The 22936-nt window shown below is 46.6% G+C and overlaps 1 long non-coding RNA gene across 2 annotated transcripts in view; it reads right to left on the reverse strand.

The window, feature by feature from the left end:
• Positions 1-22936, reverse strand: part of LOC138258765 (uncharacterized) — a 159131-nt gene that overhangs the window by 109168 nt on the left and 27027 nt on the right. The window contains exon 1 of one of the 2 annotated variants that reach the window (XR_011198559.1): positions 21979-22100. The exons of the other annotated variant lie outside the window; for it this stretch is intronic. This is a non-coding gene — a long non-coding RNA (uncharacterized lncRNA). Of the gene's footprint in view, positions 1-21978; positions 22101-22936 lie in introns of those variants that run through there. 2 annotated transcript variants of the gene reach the window in all.

The raw sequence follows: 22936 nt of genomic DNA on the forward strand, positions 1-22936 counted from the left end.
CGCCAGGGTCACCGACCACGGGATCACCGCCAACAGGCTGGCGGTGCTCCGTCGAGCATTCTGACCGCGGCGGTTCAGCCGCGGTCAGAAACGGAAAGTCGGCGATCTCCCGCCGACTTTCCGCTGCTCGGGAGAATCCTCCATGGCGGCGGAGCGCGCTCCGCCTCCATGGGGATTCTGACACCCCCTACCGCCATCCTGTTCATGGCGGGTCTCCCGCCAGGAACAGGATGGCGGTAGGGGGTGCCGCGGGGCCCCTGGGGGCCCCTGCAGTGCCCATGCCTGTGGCATGGGCACTGCAGGGGCCCCCGTAAGAGGGCCCCACAAAGTATTTCAGTGTCTGCAATGCAGACACTGAAATACGCGACGGGTGCAAACTGCACCCGTCGCACATACCCACTCCGCCGGCTCCATTCGGAGCCGGCTTCCTCGTGGGGAGGGGTTTCCCACTGGGCTGGCGGGCGGCCTCCTGGCGGTCGCCCGCCAGCCCAGCGGGAAAGCCTGAATGGCCTCCGTGGTCTTTCGACTGCGGAGCGGCCATATGGCGGTTCCCGCGAGGCGGGCGGCTGTTTTCAAGTGCGCATCTATGGGGGGAGGGAAGCAGCATACAATAAACAGTAGCCTGCTCAGCAGGCATAAAGGGCATCTAAGATAGTTTCTGGGTGGTTGCAATGAACAGAATAAGACCCTAGTGCACCTAGTGGTGTGTTATGTGCTGCAGAATGCCAAGTTTGAAGGTGGAAGCACAACCAAATGTATGCCTGGCAAACGTGCTGTGTATCTTGCCACAAACCACACCCACAGTCCAAGGCAGGGAAGAAGAGGCCAGCCCCCAGAGCCACTAGCCATCCTGACAGTACTTCCCCTCCCAATAAAGACATATAGAACACAGGATGGATCTTGAATTACGCAGGCAGGGCCAGCTCAAAAGCAACTGGATTGATTTGACGAACTACGGTTTAGGGACCAATATATTTTGGATGAAAGGTCTTTTGTTTGTGGAACGCCATGTTTTTGATAGACAACCTGATCTTATCACCCACGGCATATACTGGACCCAGACAATGTGGTTTGTCTGCAGATTTTTTGTAGGCTTGCTTTGCTTTCTCTAGCTGCTTTGCCATATGGGAATGTATCTTTAGGATTTGTTGAACTTCTGCGGTTACTGTTGAAACTTCACCTTGGTTATTTGGGCAATTGATTGGAAGATAATTAGGCTGAAACCCATATATGCAGAAAAAAGATGAGGCTTGAATAGATGAATTAATTTTACATGATCCCTGCTAACCATAGCATGTTCACCTAAGAGTCATCAGCAGAGGAAAGCATAACACTGTAGACGTTGCTTTACAGTCTGATTTAATCGCTCGGTTTGCCCATCCAATTACGACTTGTGGATAGTGCTGGAGAGATCTGCAGAGCTTTGCACAAAGTGGTCCAGACTTTGGCGATGAATTGTGTGCCTCCATCCAAAATGATCTTTTTTGTGATGCTGTGTAGACAAACAATGTTCTGTAATAGGAGTTGTGCTAATTCCCCAGTGGTGGGGAGCGTCTTGCAGACTATGAAGTGACCTTATTTGAAAAAACTATATATGACTACGTCTTCGATCTCCTTTACACTTGGTCAAGCGATGGTCGAGCCGCAGAGTTAGGTTCTGTGCAGGTCTGCAATTGAGGGTCTATTTGTGCTAGGGTATTTTTAGTTCCTCTTTGAGACCCTAGTAATTTACTGCAGATCTCTTTTCCTCTGGCCAATCTGTCTCGGCCACCAAGCAATTGAACTGAGTTAGATGATTACGCTCGATTGCCCTGCTTTAGTTCTAGAAATCCTCTGTCTGCTGAAAAAAAAAGTGGCACGTCTATCAAAGACCTTCTCAAATTCTTTAACAAAACGTCTTCCAGTCGTGTAGGGTGTGACTGTCAGTGCAGACTAAAGGTACTGCCCATGATGCAGCATCACCTGCTAAGTAAGAGATCAGAAAGGCAACCTGGAACTGGGCATCCTGGAAGGATGCTAGCTGACATGTCAAATGTAACGTGTGTAAGAAACACCTGCACTTTCCTGGGGTCACCTGAGAATCTCTCTGGGGAAGCTAAGGGTATCTGTGGTGGAATGATCATGGCAATGGTGGGCATTTATCCTCCCCCTGATGAGACTCTCTGACTGGCAGTGTAAACCATGCTAGGGTATTTTCATAAAGGAATGTCGAAAGGATTCCTCTCTGGAACCCCTTGTGAATCTACTCTCTTTTGCAGCTGCAATACTTTTTCATCAAGAGCTGACATATATATTTGATCAGTTTATTTTGAAATATTGTGGCAAAGCCAGTAGGCTTGACCTACTTAATGTGAAAAGCATGCATTGAAGACATTGGGCTTCTAAGGACGGATTGTTATTGCACTGTTTTAAAAGCCTGCAGGCAGGTATTACAGATCATCATAGTATGCAAGGGTTTGGATATTTGTGATCTAACAGAACAAACAGTAGGGGTAGAAGATATGCACTACAGTAATTCTTGTTAGGCTCTCTTAGGAGACATAGGCCCTGATTATGACCCTGGCTGTGAGTGATAAAGTGGCGATAATACCGCCAACAGGCTGTCGGTAATTACCGCCAAATTATGACCCTGGCGGAGATAACTCCAATAGACAGCCAATGTACCACACCAACCGCCAGGGCTGAAACAACACTCACCACGGCGGTAGCTGTCAACAACCAGACAGAAGACAAAGTACCGCCCACCATACTTTGACTCATCAATCTGCTACGTTTTCTGCGGCAGTACCAACGCCATCAAAAGCACGGGGGAAGCGCATCACAGAAGAGCAAAGACTCACCATCGGAGATACAGGGAAGAACAACACCGCCATGGAACCGGAATTGCAAGTCTTCCCGATGCTCATCTTCATCATGCTCCACCTGGAACACCAATGCCGACGACGACGGTGCGTACAGCCGCATAGCACACAAGGAAGGGAGGGAGGAAAACAAGAGTGACACACGCACGACACACACCCGACACACACACAGCTTACACACACCCAACTGCTTACGAAATACAATGGTACACGATACATGGCACAATAATGCAAGGACAACAAGAATGCAGTAATGAGAATGTATTGACATAAACAGCTACCAAATAAACCAATTGTATGTGAAACAGATATATACATATGTGCACAAGGGGCCACTTCCCAGTCCAATGTACTAAGGGCCCACATGGCCACAGGTGTCACGGAGACCAGATCCTCGGGGCCTGTGTACGTTCCCAACATGTCCACCACTAGAAAGCTCCAAAACTCTGATAGAATATCACAGAGCCTGAGAGGGCCCAAGCGGGGGAAAAGGGGATTAGGAAGGGAACAGCTGGGAAGGAGACCTGTAGGAAGCAAAAGGTTAAACAACACATATCAAGATATTATCACATTGATTTTTACTAGACTATGATTCTAAGCGTTGTCATACTGGAACCATGGATAACTTAAGAAAGGACTATAGCTAGACCTCAAGAAGTTGGGGTACCTGGAAAGGAATCAAGAATGGTTAATACAATGTTTCATATGAACTTTTCATGAAATATCACATACTGTCTAGGAATATAAGAACCTTCTAGAATAATGTTTCAGAACCAACATTGCATCTTTACATGAGGACAAAAGGTAATCTGAAAACATTCCCTGGAAAACAATATGAATTGTACTAAGGACGTAATATGCACAAAGAATGTAACAACTTGAATTTAGCACCTTTGCAGAAAAATTCAAAGGCCCTGGATAATTGTGTGTACTTTAGGAATCACTACACATCAAAATTGTAATTGTCATGAAATGATTGCGCACACTGTAAGCGATCTGAACACCTAGGTTTAAATGGAGGAAATGAATTGCGCACACTGCCGATTCCAACAAGTATATGCAAATGCCATGAAATGGTCACGCACTCTGTAAGCGATCTTAACATCAAGGATGAAATGCAGGAATGAATCGCGCACACTGCCGCTCCCAACAAGAATATGCAAATGCCATGAAATGATCGCGCACTCTGTGAGCGATCTTAACATCAAGGTTTAAATGTGGGAATGAATCGCGCACACTGCCGATCCCAACAAGAATGTGCAAATGCCATGAAATGATCGCGCACTCTGTAAGCGATCTGAACATCAAGGTTTAAATGCAGGAATGAATTGCACGTCTTGCCGATTCGAATGCCAACTGGCAAATGCCAAGAAATGGTCGCGCAAATGAGTATCAAGAGTTAAATGCAAGAAATGAGTCACGTGTCTTGCCGATTCGAATGCCACCATGCAAATGGCAAGAAATGGTAGCGCACAATGAGTATCAAGAGTTAAATGCAAGGAATGAATTGCGCGTCTTGCCGATTCAAATGCCACCATGCAAATGCCAAGAAAAGGTAGCGCACAATAAGTATCAAGAGTTAAATGCAAGGAATGAATCCCGCGTCTTGCCGATTCGAATGCCACCATGCAAATGCCAAGAAATGGTAGCGCACACTGAATAACAAGAGTTTAATGCCAGGAATGAATTGCGCATCTTGCCGATTCGAATGCCACCATAGACATGGCAAGAAATGGTAGCGCACACTGAATAACGAGTTTAATGCCAGGAATGATTTGCGCGTCTTGCCGATTCGAAAATCAACATGTAAATGCCAGAAACCACAAGCACATTCACACGCACAAGGAAACTCTTTCAACATGAAAGCTAGGCCCAAAAACTCGAATGCCTTTGAAAACGGGGTCGAGGGCCCAGCCCGACCTCCGTCTTACCGCCCTGTTCAAGGATCATCAATACAATGAAGGTCAAAGTAGGCCTCCGGAACAGGAGCTCAGGAAGTTGCTGCTGCTCTGCACCGGGACCTCTGAATAGTGAGCACGTGAAGCTGGGCTGGCTCCCTTATATAGATTCTGGCCCAGCCCACAACCACACCCAGTCAAGCTGCAGAGAAAGCTACTGGTAGGTCCTAGAAAGGGACCACACCCTAACACACTCAGTAAGTCTGCAGCAATACCTTGCAAAAGAACAGTTATTGCAAACATAATTAATAGTGTTTTTCAAGGTTAAAGTCTGCAATGCAAAAGCTTAACATACTGCATATAAACACAATGCATGAATTATGCTCTTGCATAAAGGCTGGATTTTTGCATTTTTATCGCCCGTAGAGCGCGCACTGCCCTGATGTTGACACAGGGCATAGTCCAAGGCCCAACTCGAATCCTGACTTCATCCGGATAGAACACTGCAGGGGCATCAGTTTGCAACTGGGCAGGCACCTCAGGGGGTCAGGGGTGGGGGCACCTCAGCTGAAGTCAGGAACTTGCCCACTGGTTCTGGAGGGGGCTCCATGCCCATTACTCTGTGCTGGGGAGTGCAAGGCCACAGTCTCTGGAGTGGGTGTCTTTCCCACTGGTTCTGGAGTGGGCTCCATGCCCATTACTCTGTGCTGGGGAGTGCAAGGCCACAGTCTCTGGAGTGGGTGTCTTTCCCACTGGTTCTGGAGGGAGCTCCCTGCCCATTACTCTGTGCTGGGGAGTGCAAGGCCACAGTCTCTCAGGTAGGGAACATGCTCACTGCTCCTGGGGGGGGGGCCCATGTACAGCAGTCCCTGGAGGGTGGCATACATGCACTCCGTTGGTGGTGATGGCTGCACTGTATTGTCTGGAGGTGAGGGCTGAACTGTGGTGGTAGGTGAAGGTGCGTCCTGGGCAGCCTCTGCTGGTGGTGAGGGCTGGACTGTTGTGGCAGGTGGAGGTGACTCCTGGGCAGCTTCTGCTGGTGGCGAGGGCTGAACTGTTGTGGCAGGTGGAGGTGCCTCCTGGGCAGCCTCTGCTGGTGGTGAGGGCTGAACTGTGGTGGCAGGTGGCGGTGCCTCCTGGACAGCCTCTGCTGGTGGTGAGGAATTCACTTCCTCAGCTGGCGGTGGGGGCCCGTGACCACTGGTGATGGTGGAGGTGTCACAATGACAGCCTCCGCTGGAGTCGAGGGCTTCTTCCCCTTCATGGAATGAAGCGTGGGATCCGTACCCTTCCTGGCATGGTTTGAGGGCTTCTTCCCCTTCATGGCAGGTTGTGCGTGTTCCTTAGCCTTCCAGGCAGGAGTCAAGGGCTACTTCCCCTTCATGGCAGGAGGTGCAGGCTCCTTCCCCTTCATGGCAGGAGGTGTGGGATCCTTAACCTTCTTGGCTGGTGGAGTGGGATCCTTCACTGACTTGCCACCACGACTAGGTGGTGCCACCACTTTCTGTGTGGACTGTTTGGCTGAGGTGCTGGGCTGGGTCATTGGGACCCTGCTCTTTTGGGCAGGATGGGGGCAGGTGGAGGGAAGAGGTCAAGTTGGGCAAGGAAAAGCTTCTTAGGGGCGATTGACAGAATACATATTGGGTTTGTCCCCCCCCCCTGCCAGAATGAACAGGTGTTCAGGAATCGGAAGAGTTTACACTCACTGAATGTGCAAATGGCGGACCAGTACATCTCCCACATCAATGCTAAGTATCCTGGGTCAGTGCATGATGCCTTTGTTCTGAGGAATAGCAGCATCCCACATGTGATGACCCAACTACAGAGGCACAAGGTGTGGCTAATAGGTGAGCCATGGTCCCCACCCACTGTATGTTAGTGTATGCCTTCCCTATAACATTGTGTTCGGCTAAAGGTTGTCCCTCAATACTTGCAGGTGACTCTGGCTACCCAAACCTATCGTGGCTGCTGACCCCTGAAAGGAATGCCGGGACAGAGGCTGAGGAACGTTATAATGAGGCACATGGGCGAACCAGTAGGATCATCGAGAGGACCTTCGGCCTCCTGAAGGCCAGGTTCAGGTGCATCCATCGGACATCTGTGCTACTCACCCGGGAATGTCTGCCAAATATTAGTGGCATGCTGCATGTTGCACAACCTGGCCCTCCAACAGCATGGACCCTTTCTGCAGGAGGAAGAGACTGGAGATGCCCCTGTGGCAGCAGTAGACCCTGAGGACAGTGAGGATGAAGAGGCTGAGGATGAGGATGAGGACAACAGAACATCAGTTATCCGAAAATACTTCCAATGACACACAGGTGAGACAGTGCAACTGACCATTCCTCTGACTATTGATGAATTCTGTGTGGCTTTAGCATGATGGCATTAACTTCCTTTGCAGCTCAACTTATTGTCACCTATGGCTTGTCATTTTACAGATTTTGGTGATATCACAACTGTGTACTGATGTGCTGACTACAGACAGCTACAGGTCATTATTTCTATGCTCTCACAGTGTTCAGATCATTTACACTAGATGTGTCTGTTTCCATAAATGCACATTTTCAACACATAAAATACTAGTAGTCAAGTTATGTTCAAGAGTATTTATTGTAGTGCTATGAAAATGAGGGAAAAGTGCAATGGAATGGGGTGATGATCGAGGAAGGTCCAGGGTACTGTTCCAGTCTGTTTGTAGCACAGGTCCAGTGTCCAAGGGGCCATAGGAAGGGGAGCAAAGGCAGTTCAAAGTGGACAAGATGACTATGTGGGACACAAGGGGACAATCAGGAGAGCATCATTTCCTGGTGGTGGTCTTGGCAGGTGTCAATGGCTTCTGTCGTGGTCACAGGGAACATTTGCAGGGTGGTTCACCTTCTGCAGGGGGAGGGTGCTAGTGGTTTGTGGGTCCTGTGGTGGGGCCTCCTGCCCACTAGCTGCAGCGGAGGTGGAGGGCTGGTCAATAGACTGGTTAGTGGTAGGGGCCCGCTGCTCTGCTGTTGCCTCCCTCATGATGTTGGCCATGTCTGCCAGCACACCTACTATGGAGATCAAGGTGGTGTTAATGGCCTACAATTCCTCCCTAATCCCCTGATACTGTCCCTCCTGCAGCCTCCTGCACGTTGTCAAGGATCTGGCCTATCGTGTCCTGGGAATGTTGGTAGGCTCCCAGGATCTCGGTGAGTGCCTCCTGGAGAGTCGGTTCCCTGGGCCTGTCTCCCCCTGGTGCACAGCGATCCTCCCAGTGTCCCTGTTGGCTTGTGCCTCTGTCCCCTGAATGGTGTGCCCACTGCCACTGACACCAGGTCCCTGATTGTCTTGGGTATGAGGTGTGGCCTGGGGTCCCTGTACAGATGGGCACACTGCTGATTGACATGTCCTGGGGACAGAGGTGTGGGTATGCTGGGTGGGTGCTGTGAGGTTTGATACTGATGGTGGGGCTCTATGGTAGACTGTGAATGGGCTTGGGCGACTGACTGTCCAGTGGTCCCCGATGGGCCAGGTTGTTGGTCCAGATCCAGATGTCCAGAGTTCTCACTGGGGGCATCTTCTGTTGGGACACTGGTTTGATGTGGCACCTCCTCTCCGCTGACATTGGCTGGGGCACCTGTGGGGATGTAAGTGATGTATTATGCTTCATGTCTGTGACATATTGTACATCCCTGTCTTCCCCTCTATTGTTGCTGTTGCCCTGCCACCTTTTGTTCGTGTATGGTGATGTATTGTGTGATTATTAGTTTCCCTATGCTGTGCATGCTTTGGCGATGGGTGTACATGCAGGGCTGGGAGGGCTGTCCATTCATTGGTATGGCATGCAGGGCTTGGCATTGGGGTTAGTCACATGTGTAGATGCACTTTGTGGGATGGAGTGGTATGATGTGAGTGAGGGTAAGGTGTCCAGTCCTCCGGCTACTCCAGTAAGTCCCTCAGGATGCAGGATTGCCAAGACTTGTTCCTCCCATGCTGTGATCTGTGGGGGAGGAGGTGGGGTCCACCGCCAGTCCTCTGGATGGTGTGCTGGTGCCTTGCTCCCACGGAACGTACCTTCCCCATAGTTTGTTCCACCTCTTCTTGATGTTGTCCTTGTTCTTGGTGCTGTCCTACGGCGTTCACCCTGTCCACAATTCTCTGCCATAGCTCCATCTTCCTTGCAATGGATATCTGCTGTACCTGTGCTCCAAACAGCTGTGGCTCTACCCTGACAATTTCCTCTACCATGACCCTTAACTCCTTATCAGTGAAATGGGGGTGCCTTTGTGGTGACATGGGCGTTGTGTGGTGTGTGTTGTAGAGAGGGTGTTGAGTAATGTGGTGGTGTGTGTGATGTGGGGTGCGTGGGGATATATGGCTGTATGTGGTGTGTATGTCTAGTTGTCTTTGTGCTGTTCGTGTCAATCTCCTGTCAGTAATTGCTGTTCGTAAAGGGTTGTGGGTACTGTGGGTGTGTGCTTTATAGTGCTGTGAGTGGGTGGGTGTGGTGTGTGTATGAATGTCAGGTGTGTGTTTTTAGAATTGGCCAATTTAGTGTTGTTTTTTATGTGGGTGTCCAATCTGAGCACAGTGGTATGTACCGCCAATGGTTTACCTCCATTGGATGTCCGCCGTGGTGATTCATGGGTCATAATGTGGTGGGAGTTGTTTTGTTGGTGTAACGGTATGGGTGTTGGTACCACCATGTTAGCACTGACCTTTGGGCTTGCGGATTTGTGTATGTGGCAATCTTCTGTCAGATTGGTGTGTGTGTGTTGTAATATGGCGAACGGATATTCGCCACCGCAGAGGTATGTTGGCAACCGTCACTGCAACAGTAAGCGGGATATACCGCTAATGTCATAATATTGGTGGTAAAAACCACCTACCGCCGTAGTGATGGCCGCCAAAAGACCATCACCGTGGCTACCATCTGTCCGCCATACTATGATCACTGCCGGACTTCTGCCACAATAAGGGTGGAAATCCAGCATTGATCATACTGGCGGATGGTGGTAAAGTGGTGCTTCTACCACCAGCACTGCCACCCCCGTAGACCGCCGCCAGCCATATCATGACCTGTGATACGGCCTGGCGGTGCTCTGCTGGCGGGCGCTGCTGGCGGTAGCAGCGCCCCTTCCCTGCCGGAAGACCTCCTGGAAGAAGGTAAGTTGGGCTTCCGACAGGGGAGGAGGGCAGGGGGTGTTGTGTGTCTGTGTGTGGGGGGTGTGTGTGCATGAATGTGTGAGTGTGTGTGTGAATGCGTCTGTGTGTGTAGTGTTGTTTGTGTGGGTGTATGCATGTGTGTGAATGCGTGTAAGAATGGTAACATGAGTGCGTGTCAGCATTTCAGTGTGAATGTGTGTACGAATGTGTGCAAGCATGACTGGATGTATGCGTGTATGAATGCGAGTATGCCAGTGTGAGTCGGTGGATGTATGTGTGGAGAGTGTCTGTGGGTTTGTGCGTGTATGGGGGGAGTGACAATCAGAAGGAGGGAGTGTGGATGGAGGGGGGTGTGGGTTACATCTGGGGAGTGTTGGAGGGGGTGGGTGAGCCACCTCACAGTGACAACAAAAGAATTCCCTGTCACCAGTAGGGCCGACCGCCATGGTTTTCGTGGCGTTGCTAAGTAATCCTGTGTACTGCGTGAACTGCAGCTGCTAGGGCTTCTGTGCACTTTGCAAGACTTCCTTCCTGCACAGCATAGCCCAGGTCCCAAGCACTCCGTCCTGCATTGCCCAACTCGCTGAGTTGGACTCCGACTTCGTGGGACCCCCTTTTGTTGTGCTGAGACGACCGCCGTGCTCAGATCTTCTAAATGCCTGTTCAGGTGCTTCTGCGGGGGCTGCCTGCTTCTGCGTGGGCTCTCTGTGTTGCTGAGCAACCCCTCTGTCTCCTCTTCCAAGGGGTGACCTTGTGGTCCTTCCTGGGCCCTGGCAGCACCCAAAATCCTCAACCGCGACTCTTGCAGCTAGCAAGACTTGTTTGCGGTCTTTCTGCGTGGAAACAACTCTGCATCCTCCAGCATGCCGCGGGACATCCTCTGACCAAAGGAGAAGTTCCCGGCACCTTCCGTTGTTGCAGAATCTTCGGCTTCTTCCACCTGGAGCAGCCCTTTTGCACCTTCATCCAGGGTTTAGTGGGCTCCTGCCCCTCCTAAACACGTGGGTGACTCTTGGACTTGGTCCCCTCCCTTTACAGGTCCTCAGATCCAGGAATCTGTCTTCAGTGCTTTGCAGTCAGTTGTTGTCTTTGCAGAATCCCCTATCACAACTTTACTGTCTTTCTGGGGTAGTAGGGTAACTTTACTCCTACTTTTCAGGGTCTTGGGATGGGGTATCTTGGACACCCTTAGTGTTTTCTTACACTCCCAGTGGCCCTCTACACACTACACTAGGCCTGGGGTCCATTCGTGTTTCGCATTCCACTTTTGGAGTATATGGTTTGTGTTGCCCCCAGGCCTATTGTCTCCTATTGCATTCTATTGTGTTCTACAGTGTTTGCACTACTTTTCTAACTGTTTACTTACCTGATTTTGGTTTGTGCGTATATTTTGTGTATATTACTTACCTCCTAAGGGAGTATATTCTCTGAGATACTTTTGGCATATTGTCACTAAAATAAAGTACCTTTATTTTTTAGTAACTCTGAGTATTATGTTTTCTTATGATATAGTGCTAAGTGATATAAGTGGTATAGTAGGAGCTTTGCATGTCTCCTAGTTCAGCCTAAGCTGCTCTGCTATAGCTACCCCTATCAGCCAAAGCTGCTAGAACACTACTAATCTACTAATAAGGGATAACTGGACCTGGCACAAGGTGTAAGTACCACAAGGTACCCACTATAAGCCAGGCCAGCCTCCTACATGCCCCCCAGATGAGACTCTCATTTTATGCTGATCTGCCCCCAAGGCGGGCAGATGCCACTGGAAGCCAGGGATTGTTTTTGTGTGTGTTTATTTTGTGTGAGGGTGCCCCCTTGGCCAAGGGTCACCCCCTAAAGGGGGCAAAGCACTGTTGACTCCCCTGGAAGCAGATCGGCCTATTTCCTTTAGGCCCATCTGCCCCCATAGGGGGCAGAAGCCACTTTGCGCCAGGGATATTGTGTGAGTTTTGTGTGGGGGGCAGTCCCTTGGGCAAGGGTTACCCCCCAAAGGGGCAATATATTTTATGCCATTTCTGCCCCCCTTGGGGGCAGATGGCCTATTTTTTAGGCCCATCTGCAGAAGCCACTTGAAGCCAGGGATTGTTTTTATATGTGTGTTTTTTGTGTAGGGGGCCGCCCCTAGGGCAAGGGTCACCCCCAAATGGGGCAAAGCACTTTTGGGCAGTTCTTCCCTCTTTGGGGGCAGATCGGCCCAAGGGGGGCCGAAGCCACTTAGTGCCAGGGATATTGTGTGTGTGTTTTGTGGGGGCGGGGCAGCTCTTTGGGCAAGGGTCGCCCACAAGAAGGGAAATATATTTTTTGCCATTTCTGCCCCCCTGGGGCAGATTGGTCTATTTTGTGTAGGCCCATCTGTGCCGAAGCCATTTGAAGCCAGGGATTGTTTACTTTTTTTTGTGTGGGGGCGGCCCCTTGGTTTAGGGTCACCCCCCAAAGGGGGCACAGCACTGTAGGCCATTTCTGCCCCCCATGGGGGCAGATCAGCCTATTTTCTTTAGGTCTTTAGGCCCATCTGCCCTCAAGGTGGGAGAATCCACCAAGGCACCAGGGGAAATGTTTAAATGTTTGGTGGTGGGGTGTCTGTCAACTAGCAAAGTATTTGCATTTGTGATTATAATGTTTTATTTCTCCTTTTTGTTCTAGTTCAAAGCTTTTGCTTCCGTTCCTGTGACTCCTTGTGGTTTTGGCAGTGGATGACCAGTGGTTTGCGTAGTTGCATATTTTAGGTAAGAAAAAACAATGTACTCCAAATGACTATTGTTGCCATGCATGAATGACATTTTGTAAGTGGTGTAGTAAATGCAGGAGTGTGTGTGAAATTGTCTTTAGATTAGGGCACAATGATATTTGTGTTGTCTTATGTGTCATTTTCTTTTTTTCTTTTTAGTGGGATATCATTGGTGATTGCTGTGGCTGTGCAGAGTAGTTGCTGGTGAGTCTAGCTTTTTCAGGGAAGTGAGTGGTATAGTTTTTGAGTTTATAACTCTTAGTGATAAAGCCACATTTTGTTTATTACGTATCTTACATAGTGCTGGTTGTTGGTGGTGCATTTGTCCAGTTACTTTTTGTAGGAAGGATCATGGCTAGCCGTGGGATGACCATTCAGCAGGTTGGTGGTGTGCTTTTTGAGTCGTTTTCTGACCATGATTATGAGACTGACACTGCATCTGAGGCAGAGGAGGAAGTGCAAGAGTCTGGAAGTAAACTTTCTGCCAGAGAGGAACTGATGATGAAGCCACTCTCAGTGCTGATGAAGTGCCTGCTTTAGAGGAGGACACTGATGTGCCAATAGTGCAGCAGCCAGCGGCTGAAAGGCTTCCCATTGGAAGACCTGAACTTTGGGTTACCCCAAACATGGAGCAGCCACAGTTGCCTGCCTTTACTGGTCTCCCAGGGTGTAGAGTAAATACGGAAATCTTTTTGCCTGTCTATTTCTTTCAGTTGTTTATGATGATGTGTTTTTGGAAGAGATTGTTGAGCAGACTAATTTGTATGTAAAGCAGTATTTGAGGGACAATGCTGCCAGGCTTAGGCCACACTCTAGAGCTTGCCGGTGGATTCCCACAAATCTGGAAGAGCTGAAAAAGTTCTTGGGCTTAACTTTTTTGATGGGGCTGATAAGGAAGCCATCACTGTTTTCATATTGGTCTACTAGTCCCTTGATGGCAACTGCTATATTTCCTGCAACCATGAGTCGTAATCAGTATGAGCTTCTTCGGATGCTGCATTTTGTTGATAATGCTTTAGCCTTGCCATGAGATCACCCTGATTCTGACTGTCTTTTTAAGATTAGATCTGTCCTAGATCGTTTTTCAGAGGTCTATGTTCCAGGCAAAGAAATATCTGTAGATTAGACTTTGGTCCTGTTCAAGGGTCGTTTGGTTTTTAGGCAGTACATTCCTAGCAAGAGGGCACGGTATGGAATTAAATTGTATATGCTGTCTGAAAGTAGTACAGGATATGTTTATAATTTATGTGTCTACACTGGTAGAGATTCCAGTATTGACCCCCCTGGTTGTCCACCCACTTTTGGAGTTAGCAAGAAGATTGTGTGGGAACTTGGTAGTCGACTGTTTAACAAAGGTCACCATTTAAGCGTAGATAATTTCTACACTGGAGTGCAGTTGTTTAAAGACTTGTTCAGAGTTGACACTGTTGCTTGTGGCACAATCTGCTCTAACCGGAAAAGCTATCCAAGAGAACTTGTCGGTGAAAGACTTGAGAAGGGACAGTGCAGTGCCTTGCGGAATGATGAGCTGCTAGCTCTGAAATTTGCAGATAGGAGGGATGTTTACATGCTAACTATCATCCATGATGAGAGTACTTCACCTGTGGCTGTTTGGGGCCAAGTTGATGAAGTGCGCAAACCCGTTGTGCATTTTAGACTATAATAAGCACATGGGTGGTGTTGATAGAGTAGATCAGAGGTTGGAACCTTACACTGCTGCTCGTAAGGCTTATGTTTGGTATAAGAAATTAGGGGTTAACCTGTTCCACTTGAGAACTTTTAATGCTTTTTGTTGTGTTCAAGAATACTTCTCCAGAGTCAAGGATGACATTTGTGAAATTTCAGGAGTCTATCATAGTGAGCCTTGTTGTGCTGGAACAGACAAGAGTTCCTAGATAAGCAGTGGTGGAGGATGTAGCTAGATTGAAAGATTGCCACTTTGCTGAGCACATTCCTCCCACGACCAAAAAATACTTTCCTGCTAAGAGATATAGAGATGTACTGCCCTGATGTCCTTCAAAGCCTGGGCTGTGTGTGGGTGACTGTTTCAGTAGTTACCACACTCAAAAACATTATTGGAAACTACTGTGAGCGTAAACTGCCTGTTTTACATTTTCATATGTTCAGTTTCACGGTTGGCATTACTGCCATGTATTTAGGTAGAGCTTTTTTGTTTGTAGTTTTTTACTTATTTCTAATTAGTTAGTGGTTTCTTTGTTGTTTAAATAAAAGTGATGGCGGTGTGCATGGAGTGGCGCTTGGCTGGCGGTGTGCATGGAGTGGTGCTTGGCTTATGGTGTGCGTGGAGTGGTGCTTGGCTGGTGGTGTGTGTGGAGCAGTGCTTGGCTGGCGTTATGTGTGGAGTGGCGCTTGGCTGGCGGTGTGCGTGGAGTGGCACTTGGCTGCCGGTGTAAATATTGACTTGCTGTTGGCCACTCCACACACTCCCATCAGCCGGTGTGATTGCTATGTCAAGCATGGCAGCACATAAAAGTGATGGGCCATTGAATGGCGCTGTCTGTTGATGCGAGTGTTGAAATATGCTGGGCCCGCGGATGGCGGCGTGAATGGTCTTGTGTATGTCATGTATGAAAGGTGTGTGAATGGACTGTAAAGCGGTTGGTGCCTTGTTGCGGCTCTATAGCTCACGAGCTGTGAATCATTGGTTCAGTTTTATGGCCTTTCAGTTATTAACAATGCATTTCATATTTGTGAAATCTCTTGTTAATAAAATTTGATCTACCATCACTCACCCTTGTGCCAAATCCAACCAGTATGTGTGGTACAATTGAAAAAATCTGCTCCGCTGTAATCAGGCGTCGCACACCTGTGAAATGCTGGGTGTCTTGGGTGGGACCCTGATGATGAAGCATGCCACCAACTTGGTTGGTGGGTGAGGGGTCTTTCTAATATAACCTAAGTGCGTTTCTTTTCACAATTTTAGTGTTTGGAACATCAAAGAAGGATGTGGACAAATCAAAATAGATCTATTACAAAACTACCTGTAATACTGGCGGGGGTGGCACCAGCGTTTTTAGCCCCGGGTGCGGCCTTCATCTAGGGAAACCTACCAAACCCAGACATTTTTTTAAACTAGACACCCGGAGACATTGTCTTACCCAGAATCCTCTGCAAACCTCAAGATTTGCTTTAAAAAAGCATATTTTCTTTGAAGGATCACTGCGCCGCCACAAATTTCCTACACCCAGCGTTCCCCTGAGCCTCCCAAGTAAAATTATACCTCACTTGTGTGGGTCCCCAAAGCAGAGTCAACCTAAAAATGTATAAAAGAAAAAATTGTGCTTATCAACTTGTTGTGCTATCCCCTCAATCTCTACATGTTTTTGGCCTTTTCCTGTTGCAGGCACCTGGGCCACCCACACAAGTGAGGTACCATTTTTATTGGGAGATTTGGAGGAATGCTGGGTAGAGAGAAATTTGTGGCCCCCCTCAGATTCCAGAATTTTCTGTCACCGAAATGTGAGGAAAAGATGTTTTTTTGCCAAATATTGAGGTTTGCAAAGGATTCTGGGTAACAGAACCTGGCGAGAGCCCCACAAGTCACCCCATTCTAAATTCCCCTGGGAGTCTAGCTTTAAAAAACGAATAAGTGAGGTACCATTTCTATCAGGAGACTTCAGGGAACGCTGGGTGGAAGGAAATTTGTGGCTCCTCTCAGATTCCAGAACTTTCCACCACCGAAATGTGAGGTAAATGTTTTTTTTTTTTGCCAAATTTTGAAGTTTGCAACGATTCTGGGTAACAGAACCTAGCGAGAGCCCCACAAGTCACACCATTACGAATTCCCCTGGGTGTCTAGTTTTCAAAAATATATAGGTTTGTTAGGTTTCCCTAGGTGCCAGCTGAGCTAGAGGCCAAAATCCACAGATAGGCACTTTGCAAAAAACAGGTCAGTTTTCTTTGGGGAAAATGTGATGTGTCCATGTTGTGTTTTGGGGCATTTCCTGTCGCAGGCAGTAGGCCTACCTACACAAGTGAGGTAACATTTTCATCGGGAGGCTTGGGGGAGTGCTGGGTGGAAGGAAATTTGTGGCTCTTCTCAGGTTCCAGAACTTTCTATCACCAAATCATGAGGAAAAAGTTTTTTTTGTGCCACATTTTGAGGTTTGCAAAGGATTCTGGGTAACAGAACCTGGCGAGAGCCCCACAAGTCATCCCATCCTAGATTTCCCTAGGTGTCTAGTATTAAAAAATGCACAGGTTTGGTAGGTTTCCTTAGGTGCCAGCTGAGCTAGAGGCGGCACTAGCCTACCCACAAAAGTGAGGTACCATTTTTATCGGGAGACTTGGGGGGAATGCTGGGTGGAATTAAACTTGTGGCTCCTCTCAGATTCCTGAACTTTCTGTCACTGAAATGTGAGGAAAAGGTGTTTTTTGCCAAATCAAATTTTGAGGTTTACAAAAGATTCTGGGTAACAGAACCTGGTGGGAGCCACACAAGGCACCCCATCCTGGATTCCCCTAGGTGTCTAGTTTTAAAAAATGCACAGGTTTGGTAGGTTTCCCTAGGTGTTTGCTGAGCTAGAGGCCTAAATCCACAGCTAGGCACTTTCCAAAAAACATATCTGATTTCAATGTAAAAATGTGATGTGTTGATGTTGTGTTTCCTGTTGTGGGGACTAGGCCTACACACACAAGTGAGGTACTATTTTAGAACACAGAACAGTAAACCAAGTGCTATTGCCCCTTGTCTTTCTCTACATTTTTTCCTTCCGAATGTAAGACAGTGTGTAAGGAATGCCCTGTAATTCACATGCTAGTATGGAGACCCCGGAATTCAGAGCTGTGCAAATAACCACTGCTTCTCAACACCTTATCTTGTGCCGATTTTGGAAATACAACGGTTTCCTTGATACCTATTTTTGACTCTTTATACTTTACCAAATAAATTGCTGTACACCCAATATGCGATGAAAACCCATTGCAAGGTGCAGCTCATTTACTAGTGCTGGAGACCTAGGGTTCTTGATGAACCTACAAGACCTATATATCCCCACAACCAGAAGAGTCCAGCAGATGTAATGGTATATTCCTTTTGAAAATCTGACATCGCAGGAAGAAGTTACAGAGTAAAACGTAAGGAAAAATTGATGTTTTTTTCACTTCAATTTCAATATTATTTTTATTTCAGCTGTTATTTCCTGTAGGAAAACCTTGTAGGATCTACACAAATGACACCTTGCTGAGTTCAGAATTGTGTCTACCTTTCAGAAATGTTAGCTGTCTGGGATCCTGCATTGGTTTCACACCTACTTCTGTCACTAACTGGAAGGAGGCTAAAAGCGCAAAAAAATAGTAAAAATGGGGTATGTCCGAGTAAAATGCCAAAATTATGTTACAAAATGTGGTTTTGTGATTCAAGTCTGCCTGTTCCCGAAAGCCGAGAAGATGGTGATTTTAGCACCATCAACCATTTGTTCATGTCCTTTCAGGGGAAAAAAACACAAGCCTTCTTCTGCAGTAATGTTCCCCATTTAAAAAAAAAAAGAAAAATCACTGCATTTTGGCAAATTTCTTGGTCTCCTCCAGGGGAACCCACAAACTCTGTGTACCTCTAGAATCCCTAGAATGTTGGAGAAAAAGGACCCAAATTTGGCGTGGGTAGCTTATGTGGACAAAAAGGTATGAAGGCCTAAGCGCGAACTGCCCCAAACAGCCAAAAAAAGGCTTGGTACCTGAAGAGGAAAAGGCTTGGCAGCGAAGGGGTTAAGGGTTGTTATTGCACTGTGCTAGAGTCTGTTGGCAAGTATTTTGTTACTGTACTGTGGTATGCAAGAGTTTTGTTGTTAGTGACGCACATGAGCAAATCATGGGGATAGAAGATTCACACTAAAGTTATACTTATGCTCCATTAGAAGGGATTGTTTATTGTTTTGACAACTGTATTTTGTACATTTTTGTAAATTTATTGCACTATACATGATGGTTCCCTTGTGGGAAGGGTTATGAACCAACACAGTAGGTCTGAGTTGGTTATGGTGGGAAGCTAATGATGAAGGTTATAGGCCTGACTGTTTTTAACAAAAAGTTATGATCATGTTGAAAAGCAGATTATAAAATTAATAGGCTTTTAAGGGTAGATTGTTATTAAAGCTACACATATGTATTTTGTTACATGGAATCCCACAGATGAACATAGTAGGTAAGCGTTTTGGTGCTGGGTACCCACTCTGGCACACCATGGGTACAGAAGATTTGTACTGTCAAAATCATTGTTAGCCCTTTTAGAAGAGATACTATTTTGCTTTGTCAAATGTAATTTTGTAGACTATGTAATTTTATGACTAAATGTCTGATGGTTGTCTTATGGCAAATCTTACGCTTATTACAGGGGGCCTAAGGTTGTATAGTGATAAGCCAATGATAACAGCTTGATTGATTTACTAGGCACACATATTTCTGTTGCCATAGGTCTGCCCTATTTTATTAAGAAAAGCTATGATACATAGACCTCACGTATTGATTGTGAAAAGCATATTTTAAAATCAATAGGCATTTAAAGGTGGTTTGTAATTTATCTGTTTTAAGGCCTAAAGATAGGCATTTTATACATGAAATGTCACTGATTACATTTGTAGGGTGTGATTTTGGTGTTTGTTACTGCCTCTGACAACCTCTAGTGGTAAAAGATTTGCCCTCTAATAATTCTTGCTAGAATCTCCTTAGCTGTCTGCCAGGATCTTGTAATTAAAAAAAAAAAAAAAAATGATACATGCATCTCTCTCTCTCTTTCTACATATATATATATATATATATATATATATATATATATATATATATATACAACGTTTTTTCGTCAAACATGTTACTACAAATATTACATTGATGCTATCAAAGATGTCATGAGTGCCGTAATTTGTGGAGTAATCAGCAGTGCATGGCGAGGATGCGAGTTATATTTACCTTAGGGCAGGAGTTATAGTTACTTGAGGTAACTAACCATAACTGGTGAATTTCTATGGTTTCATATGTTTAAAATGTGAGCCTAACTATAACGTCCTTGTAACCTTTGTTTTTTCAGGTGAATTTTTATGTTTTACTAAATTCTATTTCCTAACTATAAAGTCCCTATAACCTTTATTTTTTCCAATGAATTTCTATGTTTTTTTTACCATGTAGTAATTCTCATTACTATACGTTAATCCAACCACCTCCGCGCACGTCCTTTGGGCATGCTTGGTGGCAGTTGCCCATTTATCCCGTGCATAGGGGAGGTTGCCTGCAATATCTGGCCTGTAGCCAGCCCCTGTGGCCAACTCCCCAAACGACCCAACCCCATGCTGTGCACAGCCCTTGGCTGTGTGCAGAAGGAGTAGGCCGCAGCCTCTTTGGGTGTGAGAATAGGTGTGAGAGGGTGTATCTGAGGGTGAGAGTAGCTATGAGAGTGTGTTTGTCTGGGTGTGAGAGTGAGTACATCAGTATTTTTGTGCGTCAGCGTATGGTTGGGTCTGTGAGTGAGTGCATGAGGGTGTCACTGGGTCTGTGAGTGGGTGTGTGAGACTCTAAGTGGGTGTGTGAGTGGGTGAGTAACACTCTGAGTGGGTCTATGACTGGGTGCAGGAGGGTCAGAGTGGGGCTGTGAGTGGATGCACAAGGGTCTGAGTGGGTGTGTGAGTGGGAGAAAGAGATTGAAAGAGAGAGCGAGAAAGAGGGTGAGAGGGAGAGAGATAGGTTTTTAGGTTTTGATGTATGATATACTTAGAATGAGATATTTCTGCATAATTTGAAAAGTAGAATATATTTGTCCTTTGGAAAAAACTAAGATCACCTTTCAATATGAGCCTTAAACATTTACAAGAAAAAAAAGAGGGAAACGACCAGGAACACACCTGGATTCGAACCCTCAACGCTCAGTGTGCAGGTCTGCGACCTTCACACTCAAGCTATTTCTTTTTTTTTTTTTTAGCTCTTTATGGGCTATCTGGGACTGCGGGGGGAGCCTCAAGGCCTCCTCCACAGTCCTTGGGCATTTACATTTTTTTATTATCTTCCCTTAACGGGCTATCTAGGACCGTGGGGAAAACCTCATGGCATCCCTCACTGTCTCATTGCTCCAGCAAGCAGGAAGCTGGTTTTAACAGCAACTGCTTAGTTGCTGGAGCAATGATTTCATCTCTTTTTCCTGCACACATACCTGCATGCAGGGAACAGAGATGAAAACTACGCCTTTTGAAAGCAGGACCTGTTTGACAGGTCCCGCTGTCAGAAAGCAGACTTTGTTTGCTGTGACTTGGCCGCAGTTTCAAAGCTGCAGCCAAGCCACAACAAACAGCTATGTGCCAGGGGCAGGCACCCCAGGACATAGCAGGGGCGTAGTGGTCCTCAGGGCCATCAGTGGGTCCTCAAGGGGGGCCATGCCGTCCCCCTCCAATGAGAATAGTCCAACGGAGTTGTTGGTCCCCAGGGTCTGAGGGTCTGAAACTGAACCCCAATCACTTTCCTATTATATCTCAGGGAGGTGGTGATCCTCTGGGCTGCAGGGGAAGGGATGCGAGCCCCCCCTGCACATGAGAGAAATGCCCCAGGGAGGTGGTGATCCCCAGGGCTGCATGGCCCCCTCACGCACAATGAGATAAATGGCCCAGGGAGGTGGTGGTCCCCAGGGCTGCGGGGGGTCCAGGCATCCCCTGCATTTACTTTGAGTAATGCCCCGGGCAGGTGGCGGTTGAAGCAGGATAGGGCCAGGAGTCTGGAACTTGGTCCACCCAGGGGCTTCGAAATAATGAAGCAGGAGATCCGGCGTTTCATTTTTTACAAAAATATTGCCATGGATCTGCGACCCCATCGCAATTCAGTGGCAAAATATTTTTTTCAACATGCTTTTAGCCCTGGGCAGGTCCCTTTGAGACCCCAGCATCACAGCTAAGGGGTCAGGGTGCCTGTACCCTGGCCCCTTTTGTATTTTTTATTCCTTTTTTTCCTTCAATATCTCTAAAACTACTGAACACATTTACACCAAAAAACAAAAAGGGCTCTTTCTGGACCAAGAGCTACCTTTCTGCCAAATTTTGTGAAAATCTGTCTAGTGGTTCCAGTGCTATTGCTGTTCAAAATCCCTATGGAAAAATAAATGGGGAAAATGTGTTTTAGGACACCCCCTTTTCTCTTGGCCCCTGCCTGATGGCTCACCCTGAAACATTTCAGACAGCAGCTGAACTGAGGGTTAAAGTTTTTTGGGAACATTTTGTACAAATTCGTCAACCGGCACCAAAGATTATAGCAAAACAACAAATGTCTTTTCTATAGAACCTAGGTGCTAACTATACAGAGCGGCGACGGCCACTAAGTAAAAAAAAATATACATATATATATAATATATATTAATATCTCCTACCGTTCTCATATTTCTGCATTTCTAAGTAGTTCAAACTTTTCTTGACAATATAATAGCTCTTTTGCTTCTTGTTTAGGCATAACAATATCTCCAATCGTACTCCTGTTTATGCATTTCAAAGTAATCCAGACTTTTCTTAACAATATAATTGCTCCTTTGCTTCTTTTTAGGAATACACATATCCTGCCAACAATAAAAACAAAGAAAGAAAGAAAAAGGGAAACAATTAACATTATAACCATAACCTAATAGTATACCAATTTCCAACCAATTTAGATATCATAATGTTTCACGACTAGTCAATATAAATGCACAGATAATTCCTCATCCTTATTCAGCCCTATAGGTTTCATTGTATTAAATCTGATAATTAACCGTGATTCCAGTTTTCTTGGAGTAAGATTTTATTAAAAGTAAGTAGAGATGCATTAAATTAAATACAGTTAATTATAGATAACGAAATAAAAATATAGTAAGTATGTTGAAAGGTTTAGCAGTGGTAGCACTGTGTAAGATGGCTGCCATGGTTTCCTGAAATGTTTGTAGTCCGTTTTTTGTGTTCATGTTTAAGATGATATAATGGAAAGGGAAAAGGGGTTCAGAATAACTGTGAGCAAGGGAGCAGAGTCTCCTGAAACGCGTTGGAGGATTCATTGCCATTTTTGTTTGTTTGCCTGATTAAAGATATCTGGACTGTAGCAAGTAAGTGGCTGCAACATTGTCTTCTTTTTGAAGGAATTGTATTGATGATTTGGAAGGGTTTGCGACCCTTGTTGCATCCTGCTGTGTAGGACGGTGACTGATCCGCGACTTTAAGTATAATATATATATATATATATATATATATATATATATATATATATATATATATCCTAATCCAAAATTGCTCCGTACAGGGCCACAGACCCTCCAGGGCGGCCGCGGTAAAGGGCGAAGCATCCCAGTATTAATTGCAACA

The sequence above is a fragment of the Pleurodeles waltl genome, chromosome 2_1 (assembly GCF_031143425.1).
Source record: "Pleurodeles waltl isolate 20211129_DDA chromosome 2_1, aPleWal1.hap1.20221129, whole genome shotgun sequence".
NCBI classification, from domain to species: domain Eukaryota; kingdom Metazoa; phylum Chordata; class Amphibia; order Caudata; family Salamandridae; genus Pleurodeles; species Pleurodeles waltl.